Source organism: Colobus angolensis, unplaced genomic scaffold (genome assembly GCF_000951035.1).
Source record: "Colobus angolensis palliatus isolate OR3802 unplaced genomic scaffold, Cang.pa_1.0 Scaffold81, whole genome shotgun sequence".
NCBI classification, from domain to species: Eukaryota; Metazoa; Chordata; class Mammalia; order Primates; family Cercopithecidae; genus Colobus; species Colobus angolensis.
The window spans coordinates 7,729,236-7,741,535 of record NW_012121932.1 but is presented as its reverse complement, the minus strand read 5'-3'; the positions used below and the strand labels follow the sequence as shown (position 1 = coordinate 7,741,535).

Below are 12,300 nucleotides of genomic sequence, written 5' to 3'. Positions count from 1 at the left end.
TGCAAAAACCTGGGCAAGAGGGAGGCTATTTGAAACTGTGGGTGGTTTTGTGCAAACCTGTTCCCACTAGTAGATGATCATCACAAGTAGAGAAGAGAGCATTAGGTGCTAGACACCAACCAAACATGTTGTCCCAGGTATTCCAGGCACCAGCACACTTAAGAACAGAACCCAAGCCTACTCCTCAGGTAACTCCTTTGCTTCCAGGGAACTTTCCATATGGAAAGTGACTTACTTGAATGAGCAAATCTGCCTGTCAAGACCTGCTTATTTTTCCCTGACCACTTGGAGGCATGAGAACATAAGGGTGTTCTGAGCTGGCCACAGGCAGCCATGCAACCTGCCTCCAATCCTAGCACCAAAGGCCCGTGCCCATGACAGCACCAGGACAGAGCAGGGTCCTCCTGCTGGCCTGTCCTAGGGCCTTTAACCCATGCGTCCTGGGATGGTACGTTCTACCACAGCACTACACAGATTTATGCATAGTCCCTTCATGTGGGACACCTCTACAAGTGTGTCAAGTGGAAATCATCTCATGCCAGCAAGGAGAATCAGAAGAAACCATTGCCCCCACCTCCTTTGGATTCACAAGGGAAATATTTTTTCTTTGTAACACAACTGCTAAGAAACACCAGGGAATTTCCAACCCTCTTTGTCTTCCTCCTCCTCCTCCTCCATCACCACCACCACCACCTCTCCCTCATCCTCCTCCTCCTTCATCTTTCTCTTTCCCTTCTCTTCCTCCTCCTTCCTTATCCCTCTCTCCTTCTCTTCCTCCTCCTTTCCTTCTCCTTCCTCTCCTCATTTTTTTCCATTTTTCTCCCCCTCCTCTTACTTATCTTTTTTTCTTAACACTTCTCTATACATTCCAATTTTTCTATAATGAAGACATCATGTTTGAATAAACAGGAAAAAGCAAAGGGTAAAGAAGACAGAAAGGGGAAACTCAATCCCCAAGTCACTGAAGACTGACTACTGTGTGGCAAGAACCCTGGGGTCTGGCCCTGAATGTTTCACTAATAATCCCTGTAACCATCAGCTCTATGGGAGAGGAAATGATTTAGATCCTTTCTAAAGTGTGTTCCAGGTCTAAATGGAACTGGAATATGTGAATAAGTTTATTTCTCAAGGCAAAAGAATCCTTCAGAGACTTCATGGTATTCTCCAGGAACGTCATTATAGGCCAATGAAACAAAGAAACCAGCTTTGAACAAGGCCACTGGACTCATCCAGGGACCTATCATTTAGCCATGCTAAAAGGATTTAGCTCTCAGATGTCAAGGTAGTCCCACCAAGGGGACAGTGAACACACACACACATATACACACACATAGACACACACACATATATATACACACGCATACACACACATACACACACACACACAAGTACCACAGGAGGACTGCTGAGCTAGCAGGATTTCTTTCATCACTGATTTGTTTCAAATTTTGTCTAAATTAGAGTCTCAAAGTAATGAACTTGTGTTCATCCTCAGCTTTAGGAATATGTAGGATTGTGGTGTTAGTAAACAGTGCCTATTGAGTAGAACCATTACTAATCAATTATTTCTTTATTTCTAAAAATTCATTAATGCCCCACCCTGAAGAAGTCTTCTACTCCTTTCATATCTGGGGCAGCTCTGATAAGTAGATGGCATCAGTCTTCAGCCCCATAACCTTACAGAGGTTCTCCACGTTTTGAGGGACAGGTGGAGTTTTTTTCACCCACTTGAAAGAAAACGTCTTTGTATATATCACTCCTACCCTTCAGGAAGCCAGAGCCTATTGGTGGAATGAAAACTAGAATTGACTTAGTTGACTCTGAGTTTCTGTGGGAGCTTTATCATGTGAATACAGTAATGAGGTTCCCTCCCCATCTCTCCCTTCAGGTGAACATGGCGCCGGGTGCAGTAGTTCATGCCTGTAATCCCAGCACTTTGGGAGGCCCAGTCAGGTGGATCACTTGAGGTCAAGAGTTAGAGACCAGTCCGGCCAGCATGGCAAAGCCTCATCTCTAATAAAAATAAAAAAATTAGCCAGACATGGTGGCACACCCCTATCCCTAGCTATTTAAGAGGCTGAGGCACAAGAATTGCTTGAACCCGGGAAGCTGAGGTTGCAGTGAGTTGAGATCATGCCACTGTGCCCCAGCCTGGGTCATGGAGTAAGACTCCATCTCAAAAACAAAAACAAAAAAAATCGTGGTTGCACCTCACCATCACCACCACTCAATATTTGCACATCCCCAATCCCCAGTGCTCATGGGGATTGGTCTTATTTTGGGAATAGTGATTTATTGATGACACTATAGGAGTGGAACCCTGAATCACAAAAATCAATGCAGAAAACTGACTGTCTTAGTCTGTTTTGTTTTGCTATAAAGGAATACTGGAGGTTGGGTAATTTATAAAGAAAAAGAAGGTTTATTTGGTTTATGATTCTGGATGGCTGGAAAGTTCAATATTGGGCATCTGCATCTGGTAAAACCTTCAGGCTGCTTCCACTTATGGTGGACGGCGAAGAGGAGCCAGTGTGTGCAGAGGCTGCATGCTAAGAAAGGAGGGCAGGGCAGGAAGGAGCAAAGATTGTTGTAGCAACCAGTTCACATGGGAACTAACATAGTGAGAACTCACCAGTCCAGAGTGGAAGGGCATTTGATATATTCATGAAGGATCCAAATACTTCCCACTAGGCCCCACCTCCCAACATCGCTACACTGGGGATTAAATTTCAACATGAAATTTGGTGGGAACAAACAAATTATATCCAAACCATAGCATTCTACTCCTGCCCCCAGCCCCAGCAAACTCATGTTATTCTCACATTGCGAAATACAATCATCCTTTCCCAACAGACCCAAAAATCTTAACTCATTCCAGCATCATCTCAAAAGTCTAAAGTCCAAAGTCTCATTAGAGACTCAAGGTAAGTTCCTTTCAACTATGAGCCTGTAAGATGAAAAACAAGTTATTTACCTCCAAGATACAATGGTTGTTCAGGCATTGGATAAACCCTGACAATTTGCAATTAAGTGAGAAAGCTATTTTCATATTTTGAACTTATGGTTTAATTATGTCATTTAATCTCCACAGCAGAACACTGGTTATTAGCGCTCCCATTTCATAGATTGAGAACCTGAGGCTCCATAAGTTGTATCAGCTATACATGAATATTAATCCATACCTTAAGAGCAGACCTAGAATAACCAGGAATAATCAATCAAATAAAGATGGAGAGGCTAAAAAGAGAAAACAAGACTATCATGAGAGTATCAGCAGATTTCACAATTCCCTGAAATACCTAGAGCTTCACTGTATAATGGGATCTCCACTATCCACATGGGGCTATTTAAATTTAAGTTAGTTAAATTTAAGTAAAAGTTAAAATTTAGTTCTTCAGTCACGCTAATCATAAGTTCGGTGATCACACATAGTTAGTGGCTACAGTACTGGACAGGACAGATTTAAATAGCATCTTCATCATCACAGAAAATTCTATTGAATGGCACTGCTCCACAATATGTCCTCATGAGTGAAGGGGTCTATTCTTAGAAGATGGTGATTTTTCAAGTGCTGTTGTGCGAGCTGTATTTATGTGAAGTTCCTAGAGTACAGAAGGCATCTGCTTCCTCCTATTAAAGGGACAAAATGCAGCAGAAAGCCTTTGTTCCTAGTTTTTCAAGAACCTCCCCACGTGCCCAGGAGACAGAGTTCTTCAATGGCCAAAAGATAGGATTCTTAGGATCACACAGGCACATAGTCTTTCTCTGAGCTCTGTTTCCCACTCCACGTGGCATGATAAATAAGTGGACTCAGGCCTTCTCCCAAGAGGCTCTGTCAGATCTTACCTTGACATCCTTTCATCATACAGCAAACCACAGGTAGGTGAGATCCTAAGCTTCAGATTTGACCCACAGTGGGGAACAGGGATAGAAACACAGGGTAGAAAATCTCATTTATGCCTTGAGCCTAAACCAGAGGTCCACCTATCCCCACCAAAGCTGCACTGAGTGTTATTGACATTGACTTGGGCCTTAATAAAATTGCAATTTGGTTATTGTTTGATATTCCTATGTGTACCACTCCTTGGGGAAGCTGAAAGGTAGTTTGAATGTGTCCACTCCAAAATTCAGATGTTGAAACTTAGTGCAATGTGATAGTACAAAGAAGTGGAGTTTTCTAGAGATGATAAGGTCATGAGAGCTCGTCCCCTCATGAATGGGATTAAGGCCTTTATTAAAGAGTCTTCTTTAAAGAGTCTTATTTAAAGAGCTGCAGCACTCAGCTGGCTTGCTCTTTAGCCTTCCACCATGTGAGGACACAGCGTTCCTTCCCTCTGGAGGATACAGATCTCACCAGAAAACACAACCTGCCGTCATCTTAATCTTGGACTTTCTAGCCTCCAGAACTGTGAGAAAATAAATTTCTTTTCTTCTAAATTATCCAGTCTCAGGTATTTTGTAATAGCAGCACAAAACAGATTAAATCACCATTTCCCAATCACTAATAATTAATCAATTTTCTTTCTTTGTGACATGCTATTCTCTCCTTTCTGAAAGTCTCTTTATTTTGCTTCAATGACAGTACTCTCTGGGTTATCTTTCTACCTCTGTGGCTATTCATAAAAAGTGCCTCCTCTCACCAGGTGTCCTCATGAAAGTGACATCGTCTTTAAACCCTGTGTGACAATCCCTGACGCACTGCTGTGATGCCCAGGGAAGACAGGGTGACCTGGAAGTCAACTACTTCCTTAAAATCATCCAACTTTTGGATGATTATCTGAAATGTTTCATCATGGGAGCAGACAGTATGGACTCCAAGCAGATGCAGCAGATCCGCATGTCCCTCTGCAGGAAGGCCATGGTGCTGATGGTCAAGAACATCATGATGTGCAAGGCCATCTGAGGGAATGCACCTGGAAAGCAACCTAGCTCTGGAGAAACTGTTGCATCATATTCGGGGGAATGTGGGCTTTGTGTTCACCAAGGAGGACCTCACTGAGATCAGGGACCTGCTGCTGGCCAACAAGGTGCCAGCTGTGGCCCATGCTGGTGCTATTGCCCCATGTGAAGTCACTGTGCCAGTCCAGAACACTGGTCTGGGGCCTGAGAAGACCTCCTTTCTCCAGGTTTTAGGCATCATCACGAAAATCTCCAGGGGTGCCACTGAAATCCTGAGTGATATGCAGCTGATTAAGACTGGAGACAAAGTGGGAGCCACCAAAGCCACACTACTGAACATCTCTCCCTTCCCCTTTGGGCTGGTCATCCAGCAGATGTTCCACAATGGCAGCATCTACAACCCTGAAGTGCTTGACGTCACAGAGGAAACTGCATTCTCATTTCCTGGAGAGTGCGATGTTGCCAGTGTCTGTCTGCAGATTGGCTACCCAACTGTTGCATCAGTACCTCATTCTATCATCAGTGGGTACAAACGAGTCCTGGCTTTGTCTGTGGAGATTGATTACACCTTCCCACTTGCTGAAAAGGTCAAAGCCTTCTTGGCTGATCCATCTGCCTTTGTGGCTGCTGCCCCTGTGACCACTGCTGCCACGACTGCTCCTGCTGCTGCTGCAGCCCCAACTAAGGTTGAAGCCAATGAAGAGTTGGAGGAGTCGGACAAGGATATGGGATTTGGTCTCTTTGACTAATCACCAAAAAGCAACCAACTCAGCCAGCTTTATTCGCAAAACAAGGAAATAAAGGCTTCTTTAAAAAGAAAAAAAAAAAGTGCCTTCCTCTGGGCATGGTGGCTTGTGCCTGTAGTCTTAGGTACTCCAGAGGCTGATGTGGGAGAGTTGCTTCAGCCCAGGAATTCAAGGCTTCAGCGAACTGTGATTGCACCACTGCACTCCAGCCTGTGCAACAGGGCAAGACTCCATCTCTCAAAAAAAAAAAGTACCTTTAGCTTATGCTTCTTTTGCAACCCTTTAAATGTTGATATTCCCCAAGATTTCATATTCAACTGCTTTTCCATTCTGAATTCTTCTTGAACTATTGTACCTACATTTATGATTTATCCACTTACCATATATTAATACTTAAATGTTCTATTTACATCTCACACCTCCACACAGAGATACTCAATGACCTATTACATATCACCTCTTGGATGTCCCACAGATAATCCAAATTTATCTTAGCTCAAACCAAACGTATTATTTTCTCTTCCCATTGCTAAATCTTTTATTTCCCCCACTGTCAGCCAAAACGAGTCATTGCCAGCACCACTCATCTTTGCTGATCAATTTTAACCAGAATTATGTTTGCGTTATCCTAGGATTCTTCAAAAAGCCTGAGCCACAGCACTCCACAAAAACAACTAGTAATACATCAAAGATTTTTAAAAGATAATAGTCCATGCTGGTGAGGATACACTGTAAGGAGCACTATTACGTACTCTTATGATTGAGTTGTAAATTTAGACATTTCTAGAGAGCAACTTGATGATATGTATTGCTACCAATATCAGAACGTTCCTTTGGAGCACTCTTGGGTCTCTGAAATAATGTAGTGAGACAGAGACCAGACTGGCAGAGAGAATCTTAAGAGGCCATTCTGCCCTGGCCTGCACCAAAGTGAGCAGTAAGCAACATGTCAGGGTGAAAGTCTTATTACAAAACTGGAGGCGATCAAGAAGCAGAATAAGAACATTTTGAACTGGACATCGCTAAAGAGGTTGCACAGACCCACAGCACTTCAGCGTTACCAAGGGCTTGAAACCCATGAGAATCATGTGAAGCAAGTGGAGACTATAAATATTCAGGAAGGAATAATTTGATTTTTTTGGTGGATGCCTCCAGAGCTATGTGTGAATCTCAGAGTGAAGATGAGTTGACTCGTTTTGACATGAGCATCCAGGAATTGGCTAATCCAAGTGCAAAAAGAATTCTAGAGCTTGACCGGTTTAAGGGGCAGTAGGGACAAAAACGTTCCCAAGACCCGATGGGCATGGATCTGACTACTCACTCAGTGAAATGTTGTGAGTCTGTGCCAACAACCTCTTTAGCAATGTACTGTACAAGAGGAGTCATGTTGTTCACCAAGAAAGACAACCCCCAAGGCAATGACAGTGTCAAAGCCAGCTGGGCCAGGACCAAAGCCAATAATCACTGAGATACAGGCATCTTCCTTGACTTGATGCGCCTGAAGAAACCTGGAGGCTTAGACATATCTTTGTTTTACAGAGATATCATCAGCATAGCAGAGGATGAGGACCTCAGGGCTCACTTTGAGGAATCCAGCAAGCTAGAAGACCTGTTGAGGCAGTTTTGAGCCAAGGAGATCAGGAAGTAAGCACTCAGCAGGTTAAAGCTGAAGTTCAACAAAGATGTAGTGCTCTCTGTGGGCATTTATAATCTGATCCAGAAGGCTCTCAAGCCTCCTCCAATAAAACTCTATCGAGAAATAGATGAATCGGTGAAAACTAAGACCTGGACATGTGATGTAAATACAGGCAGTTTGCTTCCGCCTAGAGATACCACGAGGTCTCAGATCTATGGAAGGCATCAGATTATACTGGAGAAAGAGGAAAGAGAAGAGCTAAAATAGTTTGATGAACCAGGTTTGATTCTCATGGGTTTAAGCCCTTGGTAAAGCTGAAGAAGCACCATTACCCAAAGCCCTCCTTCTTTGTGTACTCTGAGGAGTCACTGATGAATGGGAGTTCAACCCTGTTCAGTGCTCTACTCATCAAGTGTCTGGAGAAGGAGGTCACAGCATTGTGCAGATACGCACTCTGCAGGAACACCCCCCCTTGCTTTGTGGCTTTGGTGCCACAGGAAGAGGAGTTGGATGATCAGAAAATTCAGGTGACTCCTGCAGGCTTCCAGCTGGTCTTTTTATGCTATGCTGATAATAAAGGGAAGGTGCCCTTCACTAAAAAAGTCATGGCAACCCCAGAGCAGGTGGACAAGGTGAAGGCTATTGTTCAGAAGCTCCGATTCAAATATAGAAGTGACAGCTTTGAGAACTCTGTGCTGCAGCAGCACTCCAGGAACCTGGAGGCCTTGGCCTTGGATTTGATGGAGCCTGAGCAAGCAGTGGACCTGACATTGCCTGAGGTTGAAGCAATGAATAAAAGACTGGGCTCCCCACTGGTGGATAAGTTTAAGGAACTTCTCTATCCACCAGATTACAATCCTGAAGGGAAAGTTAGCAACATAAAACACAATAATGAAGGTTTCAGAAGCAAAAGGCCCAAGGTGGAGTATTCAGAAGAGAAGCTGAAGAACCACATAAGCAATGGCATACTGGGCAAGTTTACTGTCCCCATGCTGAAAGAGGCCTGCTGGGGTATGGGCTGAAGAAGCAGGAGCCACTGGAAGCCCTCACCAATCACTTCCAGAACTGACCAGAGGCCACGAGTCCAGCTGCGCTTCCACATTGTAGCCAGGCTGCCTGGCCTTGTTCTCAGCCAGTGAAAACGGGTGTCTCCTGAGCTAGGAAGAGCCTGCCTGACAGAAGCAGAGGGACTTTATGAGGCTTTCTGTTGCCATGGCAATGGTGTAGCCCTCCCACTTTGCTGTTCCTTACTCTACTGCCTGAATGAAGAGCCCTAACTTTGCACTGTAAGAAAAAAAAGAGACTATACGGCCCTCCTGATGCCAAGTGTCACTCCGAGCAGCATCAAGGGAGTAAACAATGTGATGTCAGGATTTTTTTGTTTGTTTGTTTGTTTTTGTTTGTTTTTTAGAGAGAGAGAGTCCTAGGCTGGAGTGCAGTGGCACAATCATGGCTCAGATCTTCCTCCAGTTCAGGTGATCTTCCCCTGTCAGCCTCCCAGGTAGCTGGGACTCCAGGCGTGAGCCACCATGCCTGGCTACTTTTTGTACTTTTTTAAGAGATAGGGTTTCGCCATGTTGCCCAGGCTGGTGTCAAATTCCTGGGCTCAAGCAACCTGCCTGCCTCAGCCTCCCAAAGTGCTGTAAAGTTCTGGGATTACAGGCATGAGCCATCAAACATGGCGTGATATCTTAAGATCAGTTTATCAGAATGATTTTTCACAAAAGTTTATACTGAACTCCTCTTGAAATCACATCATCCATGTTATCCTCTCAAGCATTTGTCTTCCACGATTATAACAACTCACAACTCGTTATGTCAGGAATCAGGGCCGATGATAGAAGTCTGACTGCAAATGCAGACATCTCTCTCAATTTGAAGGGGCTTATGCTCATGAGTCTCATCCAGTGCTAGTTTCTTTCTCTTGCACCTTCTTAGAATGCTAGATATCAGGCCCTAGTCAGCCAGCCTCATCACACTCTGATATTTCTGTTGCAATATTATATAGATCCTAAGTAGCTAATATGAAAACAGTAAAGAATTCTAACTCTGTCAAACTATACTCCAATCACAAAAGGAGACTTTCTACTCATTTGAAGGGGCACTTTCTGGTGGTGCCTGGTGGCATTTTGCATTAAATAAAATTTATTTTGCAGTAAATAAAATATAATGCAAAATGCCATCAGGCACCACCACAAAGTGCACCTTCAAATGAATGGAAAGCTCTATTCAGAGAAATCAAGGAAGCAAAGAATACAGACCACCTGGTGAATGAATTGGAGATAAAATGTGGTACTTTAGCCTCTAGGGCCTGGTGCCCAAAGTGGTGGTGCCCAAAGTGGTGCACCCGAAATCTGTTTAGGGATCTCCATTCTATCTTATGTCTTCTCAACATATATCAGGAATCTCCAGAAATTTATTTTTGATTCCTCCTGAATAAATTTATCCTAAGTCAATAAGTAGAGACATGAGAAAAGATTTGTGGTCTAGGATGTTCAATGCAATATAATTTATAAAAAATTAAAAATATTAGAAACAACCTAAATGTCCAGAAGACATTATAAATTAAAATACTATGAATATTATTCTGCCATTAAAAATTATACATTGGAATAATATAATATCATAAAAGAGTGCTCATAATACAATATTCAATAAAAAATAGGATATACAAGTGTTTATAAATATCATTCAATTAAATGTCTAAATACATATGTGCATTGAAAAGAAGAATTGAGGAAATGATGATGAGATTAGAGGAGATTTTCCTGCAATATGTAGTTATTATTTTTAGAATAAAAAATAGAAGAGACATTAGGTTGTCTCTGGCTAATTAATTAGTACCTGGTGATATATAGTTTTTATTTACATGTTCTCTTCCTCCAATTAGATTTGAATATCCTGGAAAGCAAAGATCTTGTTTGCTATTCTTTAGTGTTTCTGTCTTATAACACAGAGCTTTTTGCACACAAAGGCAATCAATCAGTAAGTCTGAGGAGAAATAGCTAATACCATCAGTTCAATGATCACTTCTAGGAAGGCCTTATGGTCAATCTGTCAACAAAATGAGTGGTGGCTAACTTCATTCTTCTACAGCAATGAAGATGCCAAAATTCCAAGTGTAGAGGAACAGCAATAAAATGAGGGTCACACACATCTGAGTTCCAATTCCAACTTCACCGCTTTATAGCTAAGTGATTTTGACCAAGTTACCTACTTCTGTGAGCCCTTTTGAGCACTAATAAGAATTCCACTCCTCACAGTCGTTATGAAAATTAAAGAAGATACAGTGCCTGGCAAATCGTTGGTATTTTCCCTTTTCCCTTTTGAAGCATGGCTCATTTTACTGAGAAAATTACATTGTAAATAATTAAAAGTGTCATCAGCTCCCACAGTTTGTTAAATATCTTCTTTTGAAGAACTCAAAGGATCTAAAATTAAATTTTACATGATATCTGTATTGGATAGAATCCACCGACATCTGGAAAACTGGAGGCCAAATTTTTTCTTTTTGCTGAAATTAGGTTTTTTGGTATTTTCTTGGAAACCTCTTGCTGTTTTATCAAATCTGATTAAGGAGGGACATCCAACTCCCCAGGGACGAGAGTTAACATTAGATACGAAAGACTCATAGAGACAAGAGAGATGAGTAATATGTTTCAGCTCATTTATTTTCAAAAGCTTCTCTAGGTAGGAGAAAAGAAGAATGGAAGGAACTTGTAAAGAATGACCAATTTTATGACGCAAAATGATATCCCTTTCATAATTTAATACTAGGAAGGAAGATTACCTTTGATAAAATGGTTATCTTAGAACTGTAGTTAGAAATGGAGTGAAATGGAGTGATATTTCTTTTGTGTTCCTCCCTTATAGTATGAGGATATTATAATGAATTTAATAAGGTTATATGAAAATTTATTCCTTTTTATTGTTATACTTTAAGTCCTGGGATACATGTGCAGAACATGCAGGTTTGTTACATAGACATACATGTTCCATGGTGGTTTGCTGCAACCATCAACCCGTCATCTACATTAGGTATTTCTCCTAATACTATCCCTCCCCTACTCCCCCAAACTCCGACAGGCCCCAGTGTATTATGTTCCCCTCCCTGTGTCCATGTGTTCTCATTGTTCGATTCCCAATTATGAGTCAGACTATGCAGTGTTTGGTTTTCTGTTCCTGTGTTAGTTTGCTGAGAATGATGTTTTCAGCTTTATCCATGTCCCTGCAAAGAATATGAACTCATCCTTTTTGATGGCTGCAAAGTATTCTATAGTGTATATGTGCCATATTTTCTTTATCCAGTCTATCATTGATGGACATTTGGGTTGGTTCCAAGTCTTTGCTATTGTGAACAGTGCTGCAATTAACATACATGTGCATGTGTCTTTATAGTAGAATGATTTCTAATCCTTTGGGTATATACACAGTAATGGGATTGCTGGGTCAAATAGTATTTCTGGTTCTAGATCCTTGGGAATCACTGTCTTCCACAATGGTTGAACTAGTTTACAGTCCCACCAACAGTGTAAAAGCGTTCCTATTTCTCCACATCCTCTCCAGCATCTGTTGTTTCCTAACTTTTTAATGATCGCCATTCTAACTGGCACGAGATGGTATCTCATTGCGGTTTTGATTTGCATTTCTCTAATGACCAGTGATGATGAGCTTTTTTTCATAAGTTTGTTGGCTGCATAAATGTCTTCTTTTAAGAAGTGTCTGTTCATATCCTTCACCCACTTTTTGATGGGGTTGTTTGTTTTATTCTTGTAAATGTGATTAAGTTCCTTGTAGATTCTGGATGTTAGCCCTTTGTCAGATGGATAGATTGCAAAAATTTTCTCCCCTTCTGTAGGTTGCCTCTTCGCTCTGATGATAGTTTCTTTTGCTGAGTGGAAACTCTTTAGTTTAATTAGATCCCATTTATCAATTTTGGCTTTTGTTGCCATTGTTTTTGGTGTTTTAGTTGTAAAGTCTTTGCCCATGCCTGTGTCCTGAATGGTATTGCCTAGGTTT

At 41.9% G+C, this 12,300-nt stretch overlaps 2 pseudogenes; both read left to right on the top strand.

The window, feature by feature from the left end:
- Window positions 1–4,706: 4,706 nt before the first annotated feature.
- On the top strand, window positions 4,707–5,648 carry LOC105502800 (annotated as a pseudogene).
- A 943-nt stretch (window positions 5,649–6,591) lies between these two features.
- LOC105502799 lies at window positions 6,592–8,350 on the top strand (annotated as a pseudogene).
- Window positions 8,351–12,300: the final 3,950 nt, after the last annotated feature.